General features: G+C 39.8%; 1 pseudogene; it reads right to left on the bottom strand.

Annotated features, from left to right (window-relative positions):
- Window positions 1-15,997: 15,997 nt before the first annotated feature.
- LOC148014540 (pyrophosphate-energized vacuolar membrane proton pump-like) lies at window positions 15,998-25,556 on the bottom strand (annotated as a pseudogene).
- Window positions 25,557-26,591: the final 1,035 nt, after the last annotated feature.

Below are 26,591 nucleotides of genomic sequence, written 5' to 3'. Positions count from 1 at the left end.
TTCCTGACGAAATTTTACAGCCTCACTGTTTCTTGCCATGGCTGTAACCCTGTAAAATTTCATTTGCTTTGCACAAGCACAGAGAGAGATTCATGTGTTTCATGAGAGCAGAGCTTGTTTTACCAAAGCCCTAAGATTCTCTTCACAAAACTCTACAGGTATATTTTTCTCTTCCATAGATGTTCTATGGTAAAGTTTTATCTCGTTTGGAGAAAACCTGTGCAAGTTATGTGCATTCTCTAACATGTAATTTCTTTTGTTTTGATGCTCTAAGAGTCTCTTACAGTCAATAATAGTGACATTTTGAATACTCAACTTCTTCTTCAACATCTTAGGGTTTCTATGTAAACAAAGTTACAGGTATATTGTCTTGTTTTTTTGTTGCTCCACTGTTAAATTTTATCTCGTTTAGACAAAATGTATACAAGTTACATGCGTAGTGAGATTTCCTTTGTTTTTTTACTCCAAGAATCTCCGAGGGTGAAGAACAATGATTTATTAAGAACTCAACTTCTACAACATCTTTGGGATTTTGAACACTCAACTTCTTCTTCAACATCTTAGGGTTTCTCTGTAAACAAAGTTACAGGTATATTGTCTTGTTTTTTTGTTGCTCCACTGTTAAATTTTATCTCGTTTAGACAAAATGTATAAAGTTACATGCATACTGAGCTTTCCTTTGTTTTTTTACTCCAAGAATCTCCGAGGGTGAAGAACAATGATTTATTAAGAACTCAACTTCTACAACATCTTTGGGATTTTGAACACTCAACTTCTTCTTCAACATCTTAGGGTTTCTCTGTAAACAAAGTTACAGGTATATTGCCTTGTTTTTTTGTTGCTCCACTGTTAAATTTTATCTCGTTTAGACAAAATGTATACAAGTTACATGCATACTGAGCTTTCCTTTGTTTTTTTACTCCAAGAATCTCCGAGGGTGAAGAACAATGATTTATTAAGAACTCAACTTCTACAATATCTTTGGGATTTTTTACAGAGAAAGCCACAGGTATATTGCCATTTTTTACTACTGTTCCATGGTTAAATTTCAACGCATTTGGACAAAGCCTATATAAGTTATATGTATGTGTTGACCCATATTTCTTTTGTTTTTGTACTACAGGAATCTGTCAGTGAAGGAACAATGGTCTTGCTATAAGTCAACTTCTTGTTCAACATATCTAGGGATCTTTGTGAAAGAAATTACAGGTACAATGTTTCTTTTTTAAATTGATCCATTTAAATTTAATTTCATTTGGAGATAACATTTGCAAATTATACACATGTTGATAGGTAACTTTTGTATTTGGTTGTTACAGATGTCTTCACGGAGGAAAAATATCAGTAGCATACTTGCAGTGGAGGTCTTCAACAGGAAAGATAATGGCGGTAATTGGATTTGTGATAAGTATTATAAGTTAGATTGGATTTTGATGCACCTAAGTACTCGAGGGAGTTTCAAGGTCAAGCGCAAGGATGTTGCAAACCCTAGCAAACATTGGAAAGGTAGAATTCTAGAGTTCAGAAAAGTGTTTAATGGCACAAGTGCAGTAACAGAAGTGTTGATTCAACATGTTTATACGCATAAACAAATCTCTGTACACAACGAGAACAACATTGCAAATTATAAACAAAACAGTAATTTGTTAAATTTTATCATTGATTATTCTTTTGTATCAGAGTTGTTTTCAAAAGTCTTTGCAGTATTCTAATTCAGTCTTGTTTGATTGACAGCTCTATATCCATCAACTTTGCATGAATGGCAGAATGTGGAATGTTTAAGCGGCAAGATACATGTTTGGCATGAAGAGATAGGTTCTTTGATCTATGATAATACCTCTACAGGTCAACTTGCCACTCAAAATATCTTTTTTTATAATTCATTGTATGTGGTAGAAAGCCAGAGATTGCAGCATGTTCCATTGCCGCCATTGTCTAGTGGTGAATGGTTCATTGGTAGCTTGGAGTTGTCAGGAGCTTGCAAGTCGAAGATAAAATCTGACATCAATAGTGCTATGAAACCCACCACAGGCTCCAAAGATGTGCATCTTAATTGGTTTATTCCATTCTCATTGTTTGCACATTTGTTTGGTTCATGTGATGTTTTGAAGAAAACAAAGATTACTTATCAATGCAAGTGTCCATCCGAGGAATGGATGAGTCAGCTATTGGGTGAGTCTTGGGAAGTCAAAAGAACACATTTTGATGAGACGATTGAGTGCAGGGTCAACCAATCTCATATTACATTCAGGTAAAACTTTTTTACTACTTTGCATACCTTGATTTAATTGGCATAGGTCTCGCTTAGATGAATTGTTATGTTAGTCGCGTTGATCACTTACCATTATTTTTGTTTTTATTACAGGTATTTCATTGCTAGACAAACTCTGTGCGTTCGCTTTCGATATAGAAGATGGCGACTTTTGCGAGGGGAGTGGATCAGCTTGGATCAAGATATCCGAGATGACACACATACAGCGCTCGTAGATGTGGTAATCTTGTGGAGTGGTCATAATCCTTTCGTAGTCAGTGCAGAGAGTCATTGGCCCATTTATTTTCTGAGACAAGAAATCCAATTAATGTCTAGTGAGCCCCTCTACAACTTCTATTTCAAGTTAGATAATAGAAAAGTCAGGACTCGTAGTGAGCAATCCATGACATGTAAACAATGTGCTTCTCCACATATCCTTGAGATAGTGGAATCCTTGTAAAAAAACTTTATAAAGAGCGAATACATACCTTTTTTGAACTTCTGAGTACTTTAAATTTTAGTTTACTGTGATCCAAGCGTGCGATAATACATACTGTAATTACTCAATCATGCAGTTAAAAATCATAATTACATTGCAGGTTAGAGGTCTATAATCTAGAGAATATTGTCTTTGCACAATGATATATTGTAGCGCATCTCTGCTGCTCGTTTATTACATTTTAATATTAAATTGGATCCAAAGGGAATTTCAAGGCCTTTTAGATTTATTTTCTTTAAAAAATTATATATTTTCTCTCGTTAGACTTGAATATACTTAGCGACCCAAACATATTCGAGGATATAATAATGTAGAACGAAGCGTTTGTCTGTATGAGTAATTTTAACAGTGACTTTAAAGTACTGAAATAAAGAAACTAAGGTAAGAGTTTTAATTTGAAACTTTAGAATTAATAACTTTATAAAGAACCTTTATTTAAAACCCTAGACACATAAAAGCTATAACTCCAAACTCATTTTCGCTTTCATTCTCCACTTCCCTACACTTGTGCTCTCATTCCTTCTCTCTTTGTGTGCCATGGCTACCACTCCCGCCTTCGCCGCATGGATCAGTTCCACATGCTACGCGCACATAGGGGACCAGATATACCCTAGGTTTTGCGTGACCTTGAGTCTAGAGAGCTCGCTTTCCGCTGTAGACCCTGACTCTAGTATACTAGCATCGTTTTGTGATGCAGTGAACCCTCTCACTTGCTCTATTCCCGACTCCACTCTCAGGTGGGTTCCCATGGACTTTTTGTATAGTTTGTGTGCCGGATCCAGCCATGCAAAGGTGATAAGTCGAGCCCCGGTGCATGTGGGGCAACATCTCCGCGCTAGAGCAGTGCCCACCTCGTCACAGGACCACGTCACGATGGATCTCATTGAGAGGGATGCCGCCTTTGCCATATATGTTATGTGCACTGAGGTGCAAGAGGACAGTGACGAGGACATCGACGCACCCTCTCGGCCACTATTAGAGTACTTTGAGAGGGAGCCTGAGGAGATCACTCTCGATCTGAGTGTTGAGGCAGCACAGAGCTTGGCCATTGTGCACCCACCTCCCTACCCTGATGAGATGCCCACGAGCGAAGAGCCACCCCTCTCTTCTCTCCATGCTATCACCATCGAGGGGGTGGAATATCTACTCATGCAGGATATGCTAGAGTTGTTGGAGCTTAGGGAAGAAGAACTATACTGTATCATGGTGCGTGATGCACCTAGTGATTTCATAGATTTTGATTTACAGGATGCCCCACCACATGTTGATGAGGTGGCTCGTTATGATGGCACGAGCATCGATGACATCTCTGCCATTGTGAGCATCCAGGAGCAGATTGAGGATGCGGCGCCACAGTATCAGATCTCTGATGAGGAGTTCGAGCGGTTGCAGGAAAGCCTTTTTTGTCCTCGACCCGACTATGCAGTGCCTACCCAGGAGAGAGACGAGGGCAGCCCAGTGGCAGGAGCAGACCTGGATGCTCCATTACAGCGGCAGATAGATGATGCAGAGAAGGTAATGTTCTCGGTTTCATATGAAACTTAACCAGAAGGGCCTCTAGGGCATCGGGAGCACACACATGTGTTTTTGTCGGGATCGGGCTCCCAGAAATGCAGATTCAGGCCCCCAGACGCGAGCATCCGGCCAGGGCACTTCTGGGGGCCCGATCCCGACAAAAACACATGTGTGTGCTCCCGATGCCCTAGAGGCCCTACTGGTTAAGTTTCATATGAATATGATTTATATATCTTCAGCACACTCCATGCATAGTGAGTCTGATACTGAACTTGTGTGTTGCAGGAGATTGTCTATATAGATGAGTTTTCATCTAGGCAGGGTGGCCGATCTGGTAGCCAAGGAAGGGTGCAAGACTCGGCATTGAAGGAGTATGTTGGGCAGCTTGTCAACGACATTATTGTATTTCATAAGACATGCTCCCCTGCTTTTGCAGAGAACTTCTTGAAGTTGAGGGCACTAACAAAGGCTGGGCCCTTCAAGACCATCCCGACCAACTCCAGCCTGGAGAAAGTAGTGTTGCTTCGACGTTCGAAGCTTCTCTACTTATTCACGAGTACTAGGTCTGGCCCACTTTTCTCCATGGTGGCCCGTGGCATGGTTGCCGGTGTTGAAAACCCCACTGTCATTAGACAGGAACTATTGGGGCAAAATGTATTGTTGCCTATGATCAAGAATAGCTCTAACCATGGGGAGCCTAGCTCCAAGAAGCCTAGAAGAGAATAGATGTACTTATTGCCTACTGATATCGCATCACTGATGTACTGCACTTTGTAATCTTCTCTTCAAGTAATGAAAACTGATGTTTGTTGGATTCGTGTGCAATGTAGTTTGTGATACGTGTCATTTACTGTTTTTTTTTACTTGAATGTTACATTTATTTATCGAATTTATACGTAACACGATTCGTACCCTAAATTTAATACACAGTGCTTTATCGAATTCGTGCGCAACATGTATTTGTTCGAACGCATGTAACGATAACTCAACGACGTAAATAAAATAAATATCAAGTGACTAAACAAAAATAAGACGCGCCAAAAACTTTGTATTTGTATTAATAATAATTTTACATGGGGTCCATTACGACCAAGGCTTTACAAAATGTCTTCAGAAGCTACATTCCATGTGCTTTTGAGTTTGTACACCTCTATCCTTGCTGACCTCCGCGAGGACTATCTTTCCATCGCCGAAAGAACCTGACTATCCGCAGATCCCTCTCGGTGACAGTGACCCTCCTTGCATGCACCGCTGCATAGACTGAGTCTCCAAATAAGTCGATGAGGTAGGCTTCAGCAGCTTCTTGTAGTGTGAGGAGGGCCTGGGCAGTCCAGCGATCCGGTTGTTTCGCGCGTGATGTGTTTGGAAACTGGTTCCTGTTGTTCATGATCCGTATGCCCTCCATGATCTCCCGCACCAACTTTTGGAATGGAGCCTTCAGTATCAGGAGGTGAGTGGTCTTCTGGTAGTGGCGGATCTCACGAAGAGCCACTGTGTCTGGCTTCCATCGACGCTTGCGATGCTGGCGTGGTGGTGGTGGTGGTGGAGCTGGAGGACGTGGCTGCCGTATGGAATTTCCAGGGGGGTATCTCTGGGCCGCTTGCTTGGTGCGTACCATGTCTTCTAGGAGAGAGAACTCAGAACTCAAAAGTGAAATGTGTAAAATGAGGTGAAACTTTAAACTTATAGCCAAACTTTTCAAAAACCCTAAAATTTCAATTAATGAATCCACGCTTAGGAAAAATATCACCAGTGCTCCGATTCACATGAAATTTTACCTGTAGGCTCCTCAAGGACACATCAACCATCCAAAAATTTTTTGGCCCCAACAGAAGCCTCTGGATCACCTGTCCGGAGGCTCGCGTCTGGGGCCCTGAATCTGGGACCCTGAATCCCCAGATTCAGGGCCCCAGACGCGAGCCTCCGGACAGGTGACCCAGAGGCTTCTGATGGGGCCAAATTTTTAATATAAATGAGTTTTTCTAATGCCCAGCATGAGGGTGAAGTTTCACCAGATTCCGATTTATAAATTTGACGGTTCAATCTTTTTTTGAAAATGCGTTAACTACATTATACTGCACTGATAATGTATTGTCAACCTCGCAATGCGAAACATTGGAAACTTAAAAATTGAAAAAAAATAAATCATGGGTAAAATGGAATATCGCATCAGATATATTGTTGCCAAACCACTAAATATAGTAAGGATATAGTGCATCGGCCCATGTACAACTGATCACCGACGTGTACGTGGTTGCATATTGAATTTATCCTCAACAAAACTACTTACAAAATTGGAAACTTGAAAATTCACACAATGCGAAACATGGTCAAAATAGAATATCACATATTGGATTTAGCATTGCGAAACTATGAAATACACGGTAGATAGTGCATCGCACCAAGTACGACTAGAGCTAGGGAAAATTTAGCTCCATTTTGCAGGCCACTACTATCAAATACTTGAGGTATATTGGAAAGATAACCCAAAACTAAGATCCTTACAATCTACAACCAAACTTGAGCTAAAAACATAGATCCAATTACAAGGTAGCTTCTCAAAGCATATTGTTGACATTAAGATTAAATGCATCCCTGTTATTGCGGATCCTGCGAACAAGAACCATATCTATGGGCTTAATAGTGATACGTCGGGCATGAATGGCTAAAAGTTGACCATCACTCATTAGATCAATCAAGTAGCTTTCAACTGCTTCTTGGAGAGCAAGCAAGGCTTGGCTTGACCATCGCCCCACATTCCTTGCCTGGTTCCTCGAAAAGAACTTGTGATGATGCCCTGACTATAGATCTTGCAGTATTTCTCGCACCAACCTGGAGAATGGTGCCTTAGGAATAATCAAGTCGGCACTCTTCTGGAATTTCCTTATCTCGCGTAGCGCAGCTGTGCCTGGTCTCCATCTTCGCTTTTTATGTGTTGGAGGGCGTGTATTACGAGTTGGAGCAGTAGTGGGAGGTGGAGCAGCTGGAGCATGTGGACCACCATTTCTGGACAATGGCGAACCATCATTATCGACCATACTAGGGCCACCATTGTTGGCCACAGTAGCGCCACCATTATTGGCTGCAGTAGGGCCACCCTTATCGGTCACCAGGGGATCTTTGTCACTCACAGTACGCTCACTAGATTCGGAAGAGTGTTGAGCTCTTGCTCTCGCAGGCGCCTTTTTGATAGGAAGCTTGGAACGTGCCATGGCTGTGATAATGAAGGATAGAAAGGTGGAGGGTAGAGTGGAGAGCAATGGGAAAAAATGAAAGGAGAGACGACTTAAATACGAAACTTTCAAACTTACTGTGGTGTAAATGAATTTTAAATTTATCATTTCATTTCATTTCTCCACCCCATCCCTACCTCTCTCTATCTCCTGACACCCCCCTCATGCCCCCCCTCTCTCTCTAGGCCAATGAATGTTCCAATGTTTAGAATTTTCATATCTTTGTCTTAGGATTTCAAAATGGACTTTTCATAATTAAAAAACAAAGTTCGAAATCGACTTTGAAAAATATAGTGACAAACCTTTGAAATTTTAAAGAAAATTTATAAGACATCTCATGTTAGACATATGAGTATTGATGTGTCATATCCTTGGGACTTGTGCTCTCTTGTGGACTCTAAATGCATCAAAATTATTATCTTTATCTAGGTCTCCATTTTTTGCCATCTCTCTCTTGGGTTGCCAACCATTCTGCGTGCCGTTGTCTAGCTGTGCTGTTTTCATATCTTGCTTTTCTCACTTCATATATTGCCCTACTTATAGATTCTGCTTGAGATGTTTTGGACTTCTTTTCTTTTTCCTCGTATCGTATCTCTAGTCTCCTATACCACCATTGGAATAATTGCCTCATAGAATTGGAATCATTGATGCCACCTCCATGATCAGTTGCCTTTTGAAAAGCACAGCGAGCTTGCCAGTGAGATCTTTCCATGCCTTGAGTTGACCATATTGCCAAACTTCCTTGATCTGCAAAGTATGGACCATGTGCTTCAAGTATATGCTGCACAAGAAAAGAGATTAGAAACAGAAAGTAATTCGAAATGATGATTTTTTTTTGCAATGGTGATAATACTGACCATGTAGGGTGTTATGTTATTTGTAGTCCATGCCTCCACCATGGACTTATGAAATTTAGCAGCTGTCTCTTTAAATGCATTGGCATCACCATTCATAAACCCCAACTTCTGTAAGAGAGCTGCTAATCTATCTAGGTGTATCCACACTTCTGCCTTCGCAATCCTCGTTCGTCCCCCATTGCTCCAATCTGAAACAGCAAGGTGCAACTTTTTCCATGCTTCGTACTTCTCTGGTTGTTTTACTAGTATATTGCCTTCCTCATCTCGAGGTGGAGATAAAAACTTCCTAGCCTTGGGTCCGCCAAAGCATGGTTTACAAGGAACATTTCCACTCTTCCCCGATTTTTTCTCGTCCTTTTTTATTTCTACTTGGCCTCCGTGCAATCCAACTTCAGAGAGGACTTGTTCTACCTTCTTGCATGTAGCATCAGATTCTGACACGTGCTGCATCTTGTATGCAAAGCATATATATTCATATACTAGCTTCTCAATTATTCTAACCAAACAATGCAATGTGCAAAAGTGAACCCTTGTTAGTGGTATTTCCAAAATAGGGCGCCAGTTTGGATCCACTGGAATTAGCATTCCATTTCTCATGACTTTCTGATCACGTGTCGGAGCACCCTGTTGTCCTGCCTTGGCAAGACATTCTTTCTTTCCATCTTTCCCTTTCTTCCTAGTTTGCATGCAGTATATGCACGTAAATTTTGCATTTGCTGCATTTGATAAACCAAATATACACTTCAATGTTTTTAAATCACCTGCAAGATGCCATTCAACTTGATAGTCCCCAAACCCCTCAACATGTAAAACTGCTCCATTATTTTGCTGTTGAATAACACTGGGTATATTAGTGAGGTTAAAAAAAACTTTAAGTACTTCATGGTCCTCCTTTGGTACTTCAAATGCTGCAAGCCACCATATTTCATTCTCCGATTGTACACTGAAGTATAAAGGATGTTTTTCATCGATGTTGGGATCCAATGCTCGATTCATAAGTGTTATACTCACACGCTCAAGTTTTTGCCCCTTGATAATCTCACTCTCATCAAGTTTGAGGACAAACTTAAGCTTGCCTCTACATTCTTCCATAGACATATTGTAAAACTTGACCATACCAATCTGAACCCTACATATATCCAATACAAAGTTGTTGGATGCATTCAATACAAAGGCAACTTCTTTGGAACCATACTTCAATATGTGTGTGTGTTCCAGATGCGTAGGCTCACCAATTAGTTCTAAAACTTTCTCATTTAGTTGTTTTCGAGCCTTCTTCACGTGAAATGGTTTTGGCAGAGGCATTACTCGCTTAGTATTGAAGACTTGCTTAAAACCTGTATCCAATTGTTGATAGAGCATACTATATGACTCAGAACTCATTCCCACCTTGTCACATAATCCCTGAGCATCTGTAGCAGTAAACAAGTTGCTCACATCCCTAAGACGTTCACTAGCAACACCATCCACAATGTCCCTGAATTTACGATTTTCCAATGCATTTTTTACCATATTCTTGCTAAGGACTTTGGCAATAGTATCATTCTCTGCATGAGGAAACATATTTCTCATTGTAGTAGATTGAGCATATATACGTCTATGATATTGTCCACTTCCTTTGGCTAATTGGCCAATTGGTTTAACGGATCGGATGCGCCAACGTGCCTCTTTGGTTTTTAAAGTGGGCCCAATCTCCAAAGTTTTTGTGAGCTTCCTCTCTATGTTTTGATTCTCCTTCTCCAAGTCATTGACTTTAGACTGTAACTCCATATTCTGCACGTGTGTAGCATGCATAGCATCTTCAATGACAGACATTGCTTGTTGTAGGTTCTGGTTCTCTCTATCCTTCTCAGCCAATAATCTATCCTTTTCCATCAAAGACTGCATATTCCCTTGTAATCTTGTCTGCATATTTGTCAAGGTTTGATGAGCACCTGCTATTCCTTGTGTGACAAGTCTGCATGTGTATCCATACAATCCTTCATTGCCTTCACAAGCAAACTTTACAAATGATGTAAGCCCTTCAAATTGTGGTGGCCTTCGAGTGAGTGGATCGGGTGGATAAATGCACCCATCAACCCAAAGGTCCACATTTTTTTTCCCTGCATTTCTTTCTTGTTGCATCCTGCATCTTATTGCATCATCTCTTTCTACAGTTCTTTTGAACATTGGTGCATATTCATCCTCCAATTGAAAGTGAATATCTCTCTTTCTCTTGGTACATCCTGCACCTGCATTCTGCAAAAAAAAAAGTATGCAAATGTTAACTTGGATTAACATTCAAATAGCAGAACTACACCCCTTTGATTCACTATATCTGTGTTTTTCTTAAAACCCAGTTGGTTCTTGTCTCTTTCTCTTGCTTTCAGCCTTGATAGACCCTAATCAACCCCTAATCAGCCTGTAATCTTGGCTTTTAATCTACCTCTAATTAGCATCAAATCTTATCTTCTGTTCTATCCAAAATATTCTCTCTCTCTCTCTCTCTCTTTCTCTCTCTCTCTCTCTCAACAAAAATTCATCAAGGAAACCCTAAACACATTCATACTGAAGCTTGGCTAGTGGAAAACAATAACATAATCTTATCTTCTACCCTAATTTACTATCTGTCACTCTATCACTTATTTTCTTTGTTCATCTCACACAGTCCTCTCTGTTCCCCCCCTTCTCCCCTCCTCTCTCTCTCTCTCTCTCTCTCTCTCTCTCTCTCTCTCTCTCTCTCTCTCTCTCTCTCTCTCTCGCTCTATGAATTGATGCTTAAGGACTGAACAACAACTGTGAAGAATAATAACATCACAAAGATTTAAAAAATAAAGATACCTCCATTATCACTGGATTGCTTGTAGTATAGACTGTTGAAGACGGAGATTTCTTACTGCATATTTCTGAAGAGGAAGATGGCTTGTAGAAGGGTAGAGTGTGTTGTAGATAGAGATTCTTGATTTCAACAAATGGTATCAAAACTACTCCTCAATGCTACTTCAGAAGAACTCGTATGCAAGAAACCATATTCTGGAGGGAAAGAGAAGAATGCACAAAATTTGGGACAAAACTAGAGCTTTCTGAGGGAATGAAAAAATGCCGAGAAATAGGTATATACTTGTCCAAAAAAGACGAAAATTTACAAGGAAACTCTTGAGTCAAAAAGGTGTCTCTGGGTAAAAAATAATCTTAAAATATGATGTGTACGTCATTTTATATCGTTTTTTAACTTCCGCCCTTTTAAGAAGCGAGAATGAGAATGATTGAAAAGTCATGAGGGCACTAAAGAGGGCATTAAAGAGTCATGAGGGCATTAAAGAATGATTGGCTGCGTTTTTAGAAAAAATAGAATTGTATTTTTTTAGTTATGAGGATTTTGAGAAAAAGTGACCTTATCCTGCAGTTTGGGAATAAAATAATAGGTGAAATCTATTGAAAACACAAAAACGAGATTTTCTTGATTGTAGAAGATCTCTTTTTATAATATTATTTTGGAATCTCTTTTTAGAGAGAGAGAGGTGAGAGAAACCCCTTAAGGGGCAAAAAAGAGAGTCCATATTTCTCCTAATGGACGTTTACGTCAACCTGCTCGATACCCACACTAGTATGACGGCTTCCGCCCAACTATTTCGACGCTCTTAGAGTTCCCCCGATGACGTTACCAATTTCGTACTTGCCCAAGGTCTTACTAGAGCTGCGGCAGGATTGTGAAGTTGGTCCCCGTCACCGCCACCATGTAGGGCACCTCCTTCCACCTCACCACCCCTGACCACATCGTCCAAGCCTGGTGCGAGGTCATCCCCAACATGGCCTTTGGCAAGGTGGGGCCCAATGCGGCCATCGCAGAGTCCCCCATGGGCGTGGATCAGATCCACGTGGTGGACCTGAGCCACTGGATGAACCTGTGCATGCAGTGGCCGACCCTCATCGAGGCGTAGTCGCGGCGACCGCGGCCATCAGGGCTGTAGATCACAAGCATGTTGGCGCGGCGGTAGGGGGTGCAGGAGCTGCAGCACAAGGAACTTTCAATCGATCCCCATATAGAAAAAAAAGAGAATTTCCCATGGAATTCCCTAGTTGAAAATACAAATAAGTGGGGAAAGTAAAAACTAGGAAAAATGGGACATTTCCTAGTGAGAATAAGTAGGGAATCACATAAGACCTTTCCATAGGAAAATACAAAATTTTCTATATAGGGAATAATTCCTATATAGGAAATATTTTATATATAGGAAAAATTTTCTAGAGGTGATTCCCTAGGTACTCTCACTAGGAAATCTCTCATTTTTCCTATTTTTTACATTCCCTACTTATATGTACTTTCAACTAGGGAATTCCGTGGAAATTCTCTTTTTTCCTTATCACTTTATCTACTTTGTCCTTCCTCTTAGACATGCTAATATCAAACAAGAAATTGCATAATAAATTTTTAACTAGAAAATTATATAGAGAATGTCATCATTTCTAAGTAAGGATCAATAACATACATCTAATGATCAAAATAGATTAAACAAATTAAGACATCAACATCTACTTCTAGCAACTAAAAGAAAAACGAAAATAATTTTAAAGGAGCTTAGAACTAAAACTAACTAAGCAACATATGTGTCTTGATTGTTTTATCCCTTAAATCTCTAATATGTTGCAAAGTAATAAATGTTTGTCTACCCTCTTCTCTAAATTTCAACATGGGTGGCCGATAGATATCATCATATGATGGTATACGTATCACTCCTATTGATACTCAAGTGATCAAATATCATTAGTTAGTATAACCATTTCAAAAAATGACTCATTATCAACATAAGAAAGCTAGTAATACCTGATTCTTGGCTTGAAGAAGTGTTAAGGCAAGCAATCTCAATGTCTTCCTTTCTTGCGTTGTCTCTTGTGTCATCTTTAGTAACTTGTTTACCTATATATACATAGAGTTAACCAAAGCTCACGATAATACAAGGTTATGAAAAATTTCAATAACACAAAAGAAAGTAATTAAATATTTTGTATCAATTTGGGTCACCAAATTTGTACAAGTTTTTGATCCTTAAAGTTGGTACCTACATCTTGACTTGAAGAAACATTATTGCAAGTAACCTCCTGATCCCCCTTTCTTACATTACCTCTTTTTCCACCTTTTGTTGTTGTTTAATCTATATTTATATATATACACACAATTACTCAAAGTTTAAAAATATGAATAACTATGAACATTTTAAATTAGACAAAGAGACTAATTAAAGCTAGTTAATCTCAAAATGAATCACCTAATAAATCAAGATATAGAATATGTACAAATTTTAATTTTCAAAGTTTAGTAGAAATAAAGACATATACATGTATCATGATTTGAAGAGACATTAGGGCCAATGACCTCCTTAGCTTTCATTGTTCCATTATCTCTTATACCATCATTTGTGATTTTGTTACCTTTATGTACACATAATAAACCAAAGTTTAGAAACATAAGAGACATTTGTAAAACATCAAAACACGCATTTGTAAAACATTAAAACATTAAAATACGCATACCTTTTTTGCCCTGTTCTTTACACCATCTGATAGTGATAGTAAATTGAGCAGGTGAAAATAAGGAATTCATTGTTCATACTTTTATGGGCTCACCAACTTCTCCTTCTGGTTTGAAGCATCTTACAGACTTCCTATTGAATAGTCACTGGCTGCGTGGGCACTAGCACTGGCTCCGGCTCCTCTCTCCACAGAGTCTGCAGATGGTGAAGATGATGATGACTGAGGTGGAGCCACTAAGTATAAATAGGCTGAAAAATGGGGAGCAATATATGTTGGTCGGCCAGCATTAATATTGGCCGACTAGTGCATAAAATGCTCCACTAGAAAAATACCTAAAATACCTAATAAAAATGCCCAGCCCAGATCAAGCTCAGACTCACACATGAGTTGACAAATACTCTGCTAACACCCTCTCTTAGATCATGGGTGATCTAATACAATACAATAGTACAATGAAAAGGGATCAGAAACTATACAACATAGAACCACCAAGTAGAACCATGGATACCCAAGCAGTGGGTGATCAAGCCACCACCAAGGTGCCTCGAAGAGAACCTGATGTCGATGTCGATCAGACCAAACACCTCAAAATAGAAAAGATCATAGCATGTCTCTGTGTTCATCACCAATGTCTTGCAGTAGCATACAAGACCATCCTGTCAAAAATGCCACTGAATATATGTGACCATGGATTCCCCGCCTTTGGCCAGACCGCCAAAGTGTCCCCTCATGTGAGCACCAGACGAAAGCCTCCCACTCTCTATCAGAGAACCAGCTCATCATGAGCCTGGATGTCAATCCCAGCTCCAGGATTTCATTCCACCAAACTGAAGTCGATGCATCAGGGACGTCCCTCTCTGGAACCTATGCACCTATATAAAAGTATAGATGAGGCACGACTACCCCATCTGAACACCTGCTCACACTCCCTCTCTGGCACAAGAGAGTCGTGAGGGATGACCTCATCACCACCTCTAGAAAGCAACCGAGGAAGGGGCCACCAAGCCCTTCCCGTGATCCGAAGAAGAGGATCCCTTCTGCGCCTTGGACTTCACCTTGGCCGGAGGATCGGAGTCGGAGTTTGATGAAGGAGAGGACACATCAGTAGAGTCAACATTCCGCTTCGTCTTCTGCTCCATCTTCCTGGAAGCCACTAACATCTTGCAGTCCTTCCGCAAATGTCCCTTCTTACCACAGTGGTAACACTGGGCCTTCAACTTCTTCTTCCCATCACCCCTCTTTGAAGCTACATAAGCCTCGCCTCCATAATGTGCCGGAAGTTGCCCCTATAATCTCAAGGATGTCTCATGCAACTTATCATCAGGGCTTTGGAGGAGCCATATGGAGAGGAGAAGAAGAGAAGTAGAGAAGAGATGGAATTTAGAGAGGAAACAGAGCTAGAACACAAGCACAGACTGCATAAAATGAGAGTTCACATGCAATATAACCCAAAATCTGATCAATAGAAGATAAAATCTGCTGCACAAAGGCAAAAACTCAATCAAAAACAGCCAAAAAATAGAAAAAATGGCCTGAAGTAACAGTCACCCAGCCACGAGAGATGCTGAATCAGCAAAATGCAGGCTGTAAACTGGAGAAAAACAGGTAGAAAATTATCGCCAGCAGCTACTGATGGAAAACGCAGGCAGTAGAGGGTGCATAGGCAATAGGCGATGGCAAAATTGCAAATCGCAGGCTGAAACAACCCCAAAACAGGTCGCTTGGCTGCGATAGCAGTCGTCTAATCAGCAGGGGTACAAAACAGTCCTAAAATCAGCAAGAAAACACACCAAGAGCACAGATCCTGAAATCTGATACCATGTCAGAAGTGAAGCAACAGTGAAAGCATAAACATGTGCTGAAATAAACTGTTGAAACACAAGACAAAAAGAGAAAGAAAGCACTGGCTCTGACTCCTCTCTCTACAGAGTCTGCAGATGGTGAAGATGATGATGACTGAGGAGGAGCCACTGAGTATAAATAGGCTGAAAAATGGGGAGCAATAAATGCTGGTCGGCCAGCATTAATGCTGGCCGATTGGTGCATAAAATGCTCCACTGGCATAAAATGCCACACCAGAAAAATACCTAAAATACCTAATAAAAATGCCTAGCCCAGATCAAGCTCAAACTCACACATGAGCTAACAAATACTCTGCTAATACAGCATTATCACTTATGGGACCATATGGATCTATGGCTAGACAGGTGGCAATGGTACAAAGCATTCCAAGAGCTGCAACAGTGATCCCGTACATGGCTGCTAGGGTATGGCTGACATAGATGGCAACAACAATAGCAAATATTGGAACAATTACAGACTTGTGGCCAAGTGCCAAACCAAAGATGACATTGGTAGCAGCTCCTGTCCTGCAAGAATCAGCAACATCCTGGACTGGTCTATATGTATTGCTGGTGAAATACTCTGTAACGTAGCCAATTTCCAATTGTGCCCAAAGCCCTACTCCAATACAAAAAAATAGTTTCCAGTTTTGAACCATCTTTGCACCACCGTTAGGATCATATATGTAAAACGTGGATGGTAGTGCCAGCCAACAAACAAAAGTTGCACCGAATGTCATTAAGATGGTGGATATCAGCAACTGTCTCTTCAGTGTAGATTCAATATCCCTTAGATTTGAGATCTCAAAAACATCAGTTGCGAACAAGGTTGTGATGAGGCACACCACAATGCCCATAGAGCTAATGAGTAGAGGGAAGCACATAGCAGTGAAGTCATGATTTGTGTCAAATGATGACGTGGAAGCCACAACAAGAGCTATGCAAGAAGCTTCAGCAAAGGAGCCAAACAAATCTGAATCCATTCCAGCAATATCCCCCACATTATCACCCACATTGTCAGCAATGATTGCTGGATTTTGCGGATCGTCCTCTGGGATATTCCTTTCTACTTTTCCAACAAGATCTGCTCCAACATCCATAGTTTTGGTATAGATTTCACCTCCAACCCTTTCAAATAGAGCCACGGATGAGCATCCAAGCCCATAGCCAGTGATGGCCTCAAAAAGGCCCTCCCAATCATCCTTGTAATAAAGCTGGAACAGTTTTATAGTGATGTATAAAACTATGAGGCCATTAGCAGCAAGTAAGAAACCCATCACCGAACCTGATTGGAAGGCGATTTTGAATACTTTGCCTATCCCTTTTCTGGCTTCCAAAGTTGTGCAAGCATTCGCATATGCTGCGATCATCATGCCCAAAAATCCCAACACTATGGACGTCAAAGCTCCCAATATAAATGCAACTGTAGTGAAAATCGCTGTAAAGAGAGCTGGGGCACATTCCTACTTTGGATCGTATCTGCAAGGCTGGGGCTTAGTACTGAACCCCTTCACAGATCCCAGGAATAAGAAAATGACAGTAGCAAATATGCCCATGAAATAAACCAAATACTTGTACTCTGTCAGCAAAAACGATGTGGCTCCTATGGATATGGCTTGCTGAATTTCAGCGCATTTCCTAATAGCTGCGCATTTCCTAATAGCTGCTGCATTTCCTAATAGCAAACATCATCAAGTATCAATATTGTCATATCAAGAAACGGAAACCAGAATTCTTCTTTCAACTCATAGAGAAGTTTATAAAATGGACAATAAAGAATCCCTTAATAGCAGACAGCTCAAAAACAAGTAGCAAAGAGGGAAACCTGGATTCACACTTGTAAAAATGCCATACCACCGCTCATCTGTAATAAAAGACATTGCCCTTTCCACTGCACCCAAATAAACACCAGGTCCAACATTTGGAGGTAGTGGATGGAACATCTTCTGGTTGGAACACCATATGCCTCCAGCTGGTCCCTGAAATCATCCAAATGGGTATAACTATAATATTTCTGTGTTAGCTTGCCAACTTAGATAATGATTCAGCACTTTTACAGAACTGGACTTTTCTCCTGCACATTACTCATGGAAAACCAGGCAAGGAAACTTCTCTGAAAAAGGGACCATGAAGTTAAGCAAGAAGTCCACTACATTGAAACTAGTATTACCTATGGATCTTTGGTTGACATCATAACGCTTCTCATGTACATGCAATCTAGGCAGTTATTGCTTAAACTTAATCACAGAATTAGAGGCCATAAAACCACATGCCATGGGTTTTAGAGACAACTTCCTTCACCTCAAGATAAGTTGGAAGCCTCAGGCACTCTTGAAGCCATGCTTTATGAACCTTCCGAGCTAGAAACACAATGATTGCAGAAGTACTTGTTAAATGGCCCTGCCTTCTGCGGAATCCCACTGCTGTTCCAAGGCTGACTCTGCGTAGGCGCTTGGTATGATATGCTCGGATAGTCATGACATCTAGAAGTGTCAAAGCTTGCCTGCCATTGGGCACCCTTTCACTTATGTCTGAGTTTAGATCCTTTTGTAGACCAAAAAAGAAGCTTTTCCTTTCTTCTACTCTAACATGAGGCCTATATGTAGGAGGCCATAGGAAATAAGCAGCACTACCTTCTGAATGGTGATGAGCACCAAATGCCAATGATTGTAATGTAGGACCATCTTCTCCAGGAAGATGACTGGAGTTCCCAGATGACATGGAATAATCATGATCTAGTGCTGAACTCTCTGATACAGGTGAAGAGGAACAGCATACCCATGAATGATGAACCTTTGAGATGTCGATCTCCTCAAAAGGCCTGCAAGAAAAGCATTTGATGTCTCAAACAAAGGTAATTCAAGAAAATAGGTAATTCAAGAGAAGTAAATGCCAAAAGATCACTTTGGGTTGTCTTGGCCTTTTGTTAATCAAGCGCACACTGCACAGATAAGGGCCGGATTAGCTATGAATCTATTAATAACAAATTTCAAAATAAAGAGGGTTTCCTTGTCATCTGCAGAAAGACCCGCCTTCTGGGCACATATGATATTCGATGAATTGCATCTGAATCGCCTCATATTTTTGGTTTTTGCTGTTTTGGGTTCTCCATCAAGAAGCCATGGTCATCATCAAGAAGACATGAGGCCTCCTGTCCCTACCCTGCCTCCACACCCAGAACGTCAAGACTCATTCAATCCAGAGGATAGACAGCATCCTCGCAGAAGGGTTGGGGACAATCATGGAAGAGCCAAAGGCCTTGAGCCCTTACACCTCCATTGATGCTGTGAAATCATCAGGAGAGAGAGCAGGTAATGATGATGATTGCCAAAGTAAAAAGGCGCACAGCAATTTCATGTCCCAGGGCTACCTGCTGCCTCGCACAAGGGTACCCACCATCCAAGGTCGACAGCTCTGTTCTCTCCTCGCCCTTGTCCTGGATCGCAGATTTCAATGTGTGCGCAATGTTTGCGCTGATGGATAGAGAAAACCTAGCAGAGACATGAATGAGCTCGGTGTACTGGTGGATTTGATCATGCGCAGCTTTAGGCTGCTGGAGAAGTATATGCCAGAGGTCCAGGACCGACTCCGAAAGCACTTCAAGAAGATGGCAACAGTGGAGAAATCAGTGAGATGCCCTACCTGCGGGACGTCGGACGAGATCAAGTTCGATCTCTGTATTCAATTGTGGAGGACCCAATGCCTTCACTCTTCAACCTCCTTATGCAGACTGATCGTAGGGAATTTCAAAAATTTACAAGCAGATGGGGCAATCTCTCGTAGGGATAGCAGTTGTGCATACCTCCATGGTTGTCGACGATATCTATTCTAGCTGTGCATTTCTATCATATCTATTCTAGGTGCCATTCTCTATAGCATGAGGCCCATTTGACTTGCCTAAGCTTCCATGAACTTGTCATAGGGTGAAGCCTATCTCCTGGAAGGAAAAATGAATTTCAGGGGTTATTGTAGTATCTCTATTTGAGCCTAGTCTCCTTCTTGGAACAATCAAGACATTGTATGTACCACCTAGCTTGATCTTGATTATCTTATGTAGGGAAGGCTCTCATGCATAATAGGGATAACGAGGGTAACATCACAAAACCACATGGTTTGATAATGGTTATCTTATGCAAGGAAGCTATCATGTTTGACCAGGATTATATCCTTGCATGACCAAGATTATGGTCATCATTTTTGTTCAAATTTTTTTATGTTGTAAAGAATTTTCAATGAAAAGCAATGAGCCTGAAGATGAAAATAAAGGGAAGTCATGTGTAACTGCACTAGTTGCCTTTGATAAGCAATAGTTTGGCAAGCACTTCTGTAGTAAGCAGCACTATTGCAAGATAAGAGCCCAAATCAATTTCAAGCTACGTACTCTAAAAACACTAGGCAAGCTGCTTGCTTTGAACTGCTATGACACCTAGGCAAGCATCTAGTATGTTATAGCTAGGTTGATCAATGTCATTAAGTATTTCTCTTGCTTTAATATATTTCAGTAGTTTGTTTTTTCACCTTCAATCCTATTGAAAGATATGTTTAGACCCTAGAGTTTATGCAAAACACCCAACCACTTTGGAACATTGCCAATCAGAGTGTTGATCAAATTGGTAAGATAGAATATATGCATTGAAATGACTTCAAATAATTGGTTGGTATTTAGGTACATGACCACCACCACAATACACTCCCAAGTTGAGTCTAATATGCTTCTTGACATGAGATTCTAGGGCATAGCTGCTACTTAAGATGGATGCCTATTGAAACCCAAAACAACTTACTTGTACCAAGCTACTCAAGAGGATTACCACACAACCTACTTGTACCAAGCTTCTCAAGAGGATAGGCTGAGGAGTGTACTAGATAGCTAGGCTATGGATCTTCAACCTTCATTAATCTCACTGGATTCATAATGCCAAAATTAGGACTTTCATGTGCATGTATTTCTAGTCACTGTTGCATGTTACTTGAATCATAGCATACATAATGTACAAGATAATCAAATAAATTCCTCCATCATATGCTCAATAATTAAGGTCTGATGCTAGAAATCTTGAAATCACCCAAATTATTTAGAATCAAGCAACTACAGCTTCAATTATGCTACTTGGAAGCCTGGCTCCCTTAGCAACTTTGCTAACTCATTCAATCCTAGGTAAATAAACTTGCTTTTGCTCACATTAGTTACAACCCTAGATAGCTTTAGAAAACTTTCATACACTTTCATCAACTACATCTACTAGTTGCTTCTCTACTTGCACAATATTGGTTAGTTATTATTGGCAAAGAATTGGGAGACCAAGTGTTTTCTTAATGGTATAGGAAGCCCCTTGCTTACTCCATGTTGCACCTTCAAATCCAAATTCCTAAGTAAAGAGTTGGTGATTATGGTGGCAAAGAGTAATGGGGCAATGAGACACCCTTTCACATCGACCTCTTTACCTCAAATGGACCTAAGCATAGACCATTTATAAATACATTCTAAAGAGATTGAAACATCCCTACAGAAATTCCACGATTCCTCCTTGATCATCTATCATAGTGATGAACTCTTGTTGCTTCTTTTACTTCATCAATTTATAAAATTAATTGGTTGAAGCACCAACCCCATAAGATACCATTTCCCTTAGACTAAATTTTGGCAACTTCACCTTTATGTTTTTGCAAATCCTCCATGTAATGCTCCACTTCTTTGAGAAGCTGATAAAGCATCCCATTACTAGAACACTTAGTAAGAGTCGTAATAATATGCTCCCTACATTGCTAACTACTAACATGCGAACCCTCTTTAAAGTCAATCCTGATTTTTGCCATACATATTGATAATCTCAATGATGGTATCTATGGATCTCATCTAGTTCTACATTGGATTAGCCATTGGATTGTTGGTTTGTTTCCAAGCATCCTTTAGCTATAGGTTGAATCCTTCCCTTAAATCTAGAAAGGAGCTGTTGAAAGAGAGGGGCTTCCATTTCTTTCTCCTACTAAACTCATCTAGTTTGTAAGGGGCTCAAATAACTTTTGATAACCATTTGTGCTTGTATGGATGCTAGGTATATCTCACACTTCAGGGGGGAATTGAGGGGATTTGAGTGGAAGAGAATAAAATGTTGATCCCCTTGCGGATAAGGCATCATCTCACATTAGCCCCCCAAAAATGAAGTTGAGCCTCATATATGTCCTACTAAATTTGGAGAATCATGTATTAATAACTCCATCTAATGTTTAGAAAAGCTACCCAAATTATTAGGTCCATCTAGCCATAGATGATTGGTCATCAGGATTGAGGTATTCTCACGTTCCTTGATGGGATTTATTTTACTTATCTAATTAGCAAAGGTACCATACTATTACAACATAAAAAAGCAGCTTCCTTTTATTATCATGTTACATAGGGTCCATTAACACAACATCTAGCACATGACAAACACTTTGGAAAACAACATTCTATTGCACAAAAGATAATATATAAAAACACTATTCCATGAAGTAGTATAAAATCCATCTCCCTATAGAGAAAACAATTGTCTAGCCTAGGATGTGAGCTTCCAACCCCATAAGATTGGGTTGTATGTGATTACACTACTTCTCTCAACAACACACAATAGGGAACTTATCAACTTAGAGCCATGATAAGCTTCCCTCAGCATTAAAGGTATCCTCTATAATAGGGTCACTTGGCCTTTTGCCTTCTCAAGCACTCATGTAATCAAAAACACCTATCTCCTAAAAGATCATGGGATCCCAACCCACTAGTGAGTATTTTGGCATCTTATAGGATGCTAAGGCATATTGGGATGGAAATGCCAATGGCTTGAACTACAATGATAAAAATTTTGTCAGATTGTTCCATGAAAAATAATAATTTTAGAGAATAATTTTAAAATATTTGTTATAATTAGACAAAATGATAATTTCATAGAGTAGTTTTAAAATATTTGTAATAATGTTTTTTGGGGCCATAAATATAGTCGTTGGGATATGATCTTCACAAGTATATATGAATGATCTTGCTAAAAATTCATGTGTCTATTATTTCTAAGGGTAGAGAAGGGATATGATAGTGCTCATGAATTTTCTTGAGTTGTTCCAAGATTTTTGGGAGCTTTGAATTACCTCTAAGGCTTGACTTATAGGAATAAGGGCTGGAGCAAGTTAGGAGGGATTAGAGGGTAGCATAAATAGACTTGTCATGGATGTTACACTTGATGTTTGTTATGACCACAAGATGATACTAGCCAAATAGGTGCCTATAGGAGAAGTTGCTACACAAGATTGCACACATCATAATTTTTGAATTGCCAAATGCATAGCATGATTGAAATCCTCACGGAGAGTACATTAAGATCTTCTAGGGGTTCAGCCTCTCTTGTAGAGATTCAAACCTATGGTTTTTTACCCAACATGGAAGGTTTAAGATGTATAGGAGAGAATAGCCCAACATGATTTCCTCCCCTCCTTGTTTTTTATAGTACTCTATTTTAATATTGGCCTTGTTGAGCATGTTCTTGGCACAAAAAGCATGCCTTTCTTTTAGCTCTCTTATTTTTTCTCAAAAGACAAATTCAAAATTTTTCCAATCTTAATTTGTTCTTCTTTTCCTCTTGTGTTTTCCTTTTATTATGATGCACTTTCAATGTTCCATTGAGAATTTGCAAGAGTTTCTACATTGTTTGAATTATTTCACCTACCTTTGAGATTGGTGAGAATTTGATATGCTCCCATCAATACTTTTCTATGGAATTTCTCAACTTCAAACCCTAATAAAATGAGAATATCCAATGAGGATTTCTTTGTTTTGGAGCACTAGTTCTTTGTAAAGGTAATATACTTCCACCCTTGTAAGGCTATTTAGGTGTAGCCTTCTTGTTATTCAAGTCACCTCATAGTGAACCTTAAAGTAGCTTCCCATCTATCATGTTGCAAGCTTCCACATAGAGCTAGCTACAATAGTTGGCAATCACTAGAATCCTTGGTACTTATATTTTTTTGTTAAGACATGAAGTTTATAAGTTTAGTGCTATTTTGAAAGGTGATAATATTTCATCATACAACTAGCAATGTAGTTTGCTTTATTTTCTATAGCCACATGTTTTGGGCAATGCAATTTAGCTTTTTCTCAATATGGCTACGCGCTTTGCCTTGGTGGTTCTTTTTTTCCATGTGCACTTCCATGACCAATATGATCATGCACTTGGTAATGTGCTTTCCTTTTTAATATGGCTATCTAATATTCATGATGGGGTATATATGATTGTGTGGTTTTCTTGCCATGCACTTTGAATGTTTGCTCTTGTTGCTCATTTGGACAGTAGGGAATATGATGTTAGTGTGTGGAGTTTCTATTTAATCCATTGGTGCAATATGCTTTTTTCTCACTAATATAATCATGAGCTTTGCAATAAGATGGATGTCATGGCCATGATATATGCTTGGTCAATGTGGCCATGTACTTTGCTCAACATTGTAAGTGTTATTGTTGCTAAATGCAATGACCCTGTTGTTGGGGCCACACAATTTGTGTTATTCATGTGTACTAAACATCTTTCTTTTAATTTTATTTTTTGTTATTGTGATTACCTTTCAACAATTGTGGTTTTGCTTTTGTGTCAATGTGAAAAGCTTAGCTGTGAGTAAGTATTATACAAATGTAAATGTCTAATCAATGAATATTTATTTACTAATTATACCTAGAAAAATCATGACTTCCAAGTTAACTTGATAGAATATCTATAATTCCCTAGTTAGAGGATAGTACTTGCTAGTTATGACTAGTAAAAAGTAAAATTTTCTAATTAGGTTGATATTATTACTAGTTATACAATAACTTGCTAGATAATGTTGCTAGATAGGGCTTCAATTTTCTAGATACTATCTAGGAAAAGGATGTTACTAGTTAGAAGAGACTAGTGATGGCAAAATTATCTAGTTATAACTAGAAAATTCTACATTCTTCCTAGTTTGGTTAGTAATCTTCCTAGTTATAATGTGAACTTTCTATATAGTAAGTGGTTTAGAGTTTCTTGTGACCTTTGTCCTTAGCTTCTCGAAACCATCATTATCAAGTTGAATTGAGAAATAGAGAATTGTGATAAACATCATCTTTATCTTATCCTCATTGTACCTTTAATTCCCTATTACATAAAAGTAGGGAATGACATTCTTATAATTCCTTATGTAGGGATTTTCAAAGGAATGTGGGGAATGCTCTATATTCCCTACTATAAGATGTAGGGAACGTAGGGACTTTCAAAGGAATGTAGGGAATGCTCTATATTCCCTATTATAAGATGTAGGGAATGCAATTTCCTAGTTATAGATGGGAAATACGTACTTGTCTACATAGGAAATATTGGAGAATTTCCTATATTTCACCAAATTGCCTATGTGGGGAATGATTGAAAGTTCCTTGTGCAGGTCTGGCCGACGCTGAGGCGGGAGGCGCTCGGCCTCCTGCCCGGTGAAGCTTTGGCAGTCAATCAAAAGCAGGGCAAGCACTCCGTGCCGTACCGATGCAGCCGATGGCTTGGCGCGGATCAGCCTAGCTCGCATGACCTGGTCCCCCAAGCCTCGAGGCCCTGCAACCTGCACATCATGTGCGTCATCGACGACGAGGTGGACCAGCTCTTTCCGTCCTTCTCCCAGGGCTTCGCTGAGGTCTACCGCTTCGTCTCCATCCTCTGTGGGTCCCTCGACTCCAGGCCCCGCTTCGGCGCTACAAACGCCCAGCTCCTCTGCCACCGTGAAAGGGAGTTCGACAAGATCGCCAAGTTCGTTCTCCTCAAAATGGTGGCCTGCGATCAAGACAACGATGGCAATGATATCAGAACCATGGAGAACGATCATGATCATAATAGCACTGCATCCATAGTATGCTGCATTGTCGTTGCGTCCACTCCTCCTAATAAGATTTCAAGTGGCCATGGTTGTCGCATAGTGGAGGGTGGGTCCACGGGTGCCTATTGACGTGGCGTCTATCGTCGGAATGGTGTCGATGTCATGAACTCACAGGATGAACATTTGACCATAAAGAAAATCTTATATAAATATTATTTTTATGGTAAATTGTTACGCTCTCTCTCTTGCATGGAAAAGTGGTTGTATTGCCAATTGTAGAGCGGGTTATTTGCGCATAAGGAAATCATTTACTTCATTTTATAACGCATTTCTTTTAACATTGCTTAAAAAGTAGAGTCGCTCTTACAACGACTCATCTTTTAGAAAAACCTTTTTTCACTTTTGACAATTTAACTACATACTTGTCATAAAGAGAAGACTTGCGACCTTAAACGTTAAGGCCCTTGTTAACGACATATTGTGAAGTAAAAAATAAGTTTCTTGACCTTCAATGTTCAGTCCCTTAAATGTTATAGCTTGCAAAGAAAACGTTAAGGCATGTGAGATGGCATCAACATATGAGCAAGCATAAGCAAGGATTTGAACACATGGCCCACCTTCCCATGGTTTGAGATCTTATCATTACACCATGAGTTTGTGCAACAAAAAGCCAAATTTCATATTTATATACAAGTATTGCAAGGATTTGCAACATCCAAAACCTTTTGTTTGATAGTAGATGCCATATAAAAAGGGAACATGGCCAACTGAGCCTATGCATAAACCATGGTGAGTTGAAATCAGTCCTAACAATTCTATCATTATAAAAAAGAGTCATGATCTTAAACAACATGCACAAGTTAAATGGCTATGGCACCAAGCCTAAAGAAATACTATACTAATCGAACTCTTGGTATAAGTTCCACAAGTTAACTATTTAAAAAGGACTCATATCAATGCACTCTATTGCTTTAGAAGAGAATCTCACCATTGCATAATTTAAATAACATGTGACTACTCCCATTAACATAGAAGAGTGCTAGT

The sequence above is a fragment of the Lygodium microphyllum genome, chromosome 25, assembly GCF_053477565.2.
Source record: "Lygodium microphyllum isolate KBCC chromosome 25, Lygodium_microphyllum_v1.1.10, whole genome shotgun sequence".
Taxonomy (NCBI): Eukaryota; Viridiplantae; Streptophyta; class Polypodiopsida; order Schizaeales; family Lygodiaceae; genus Lygodium; species Lygodium microphyllum.
This window is presented reverse-complemented; position numbering and strand designations above follow the sequence as displayed.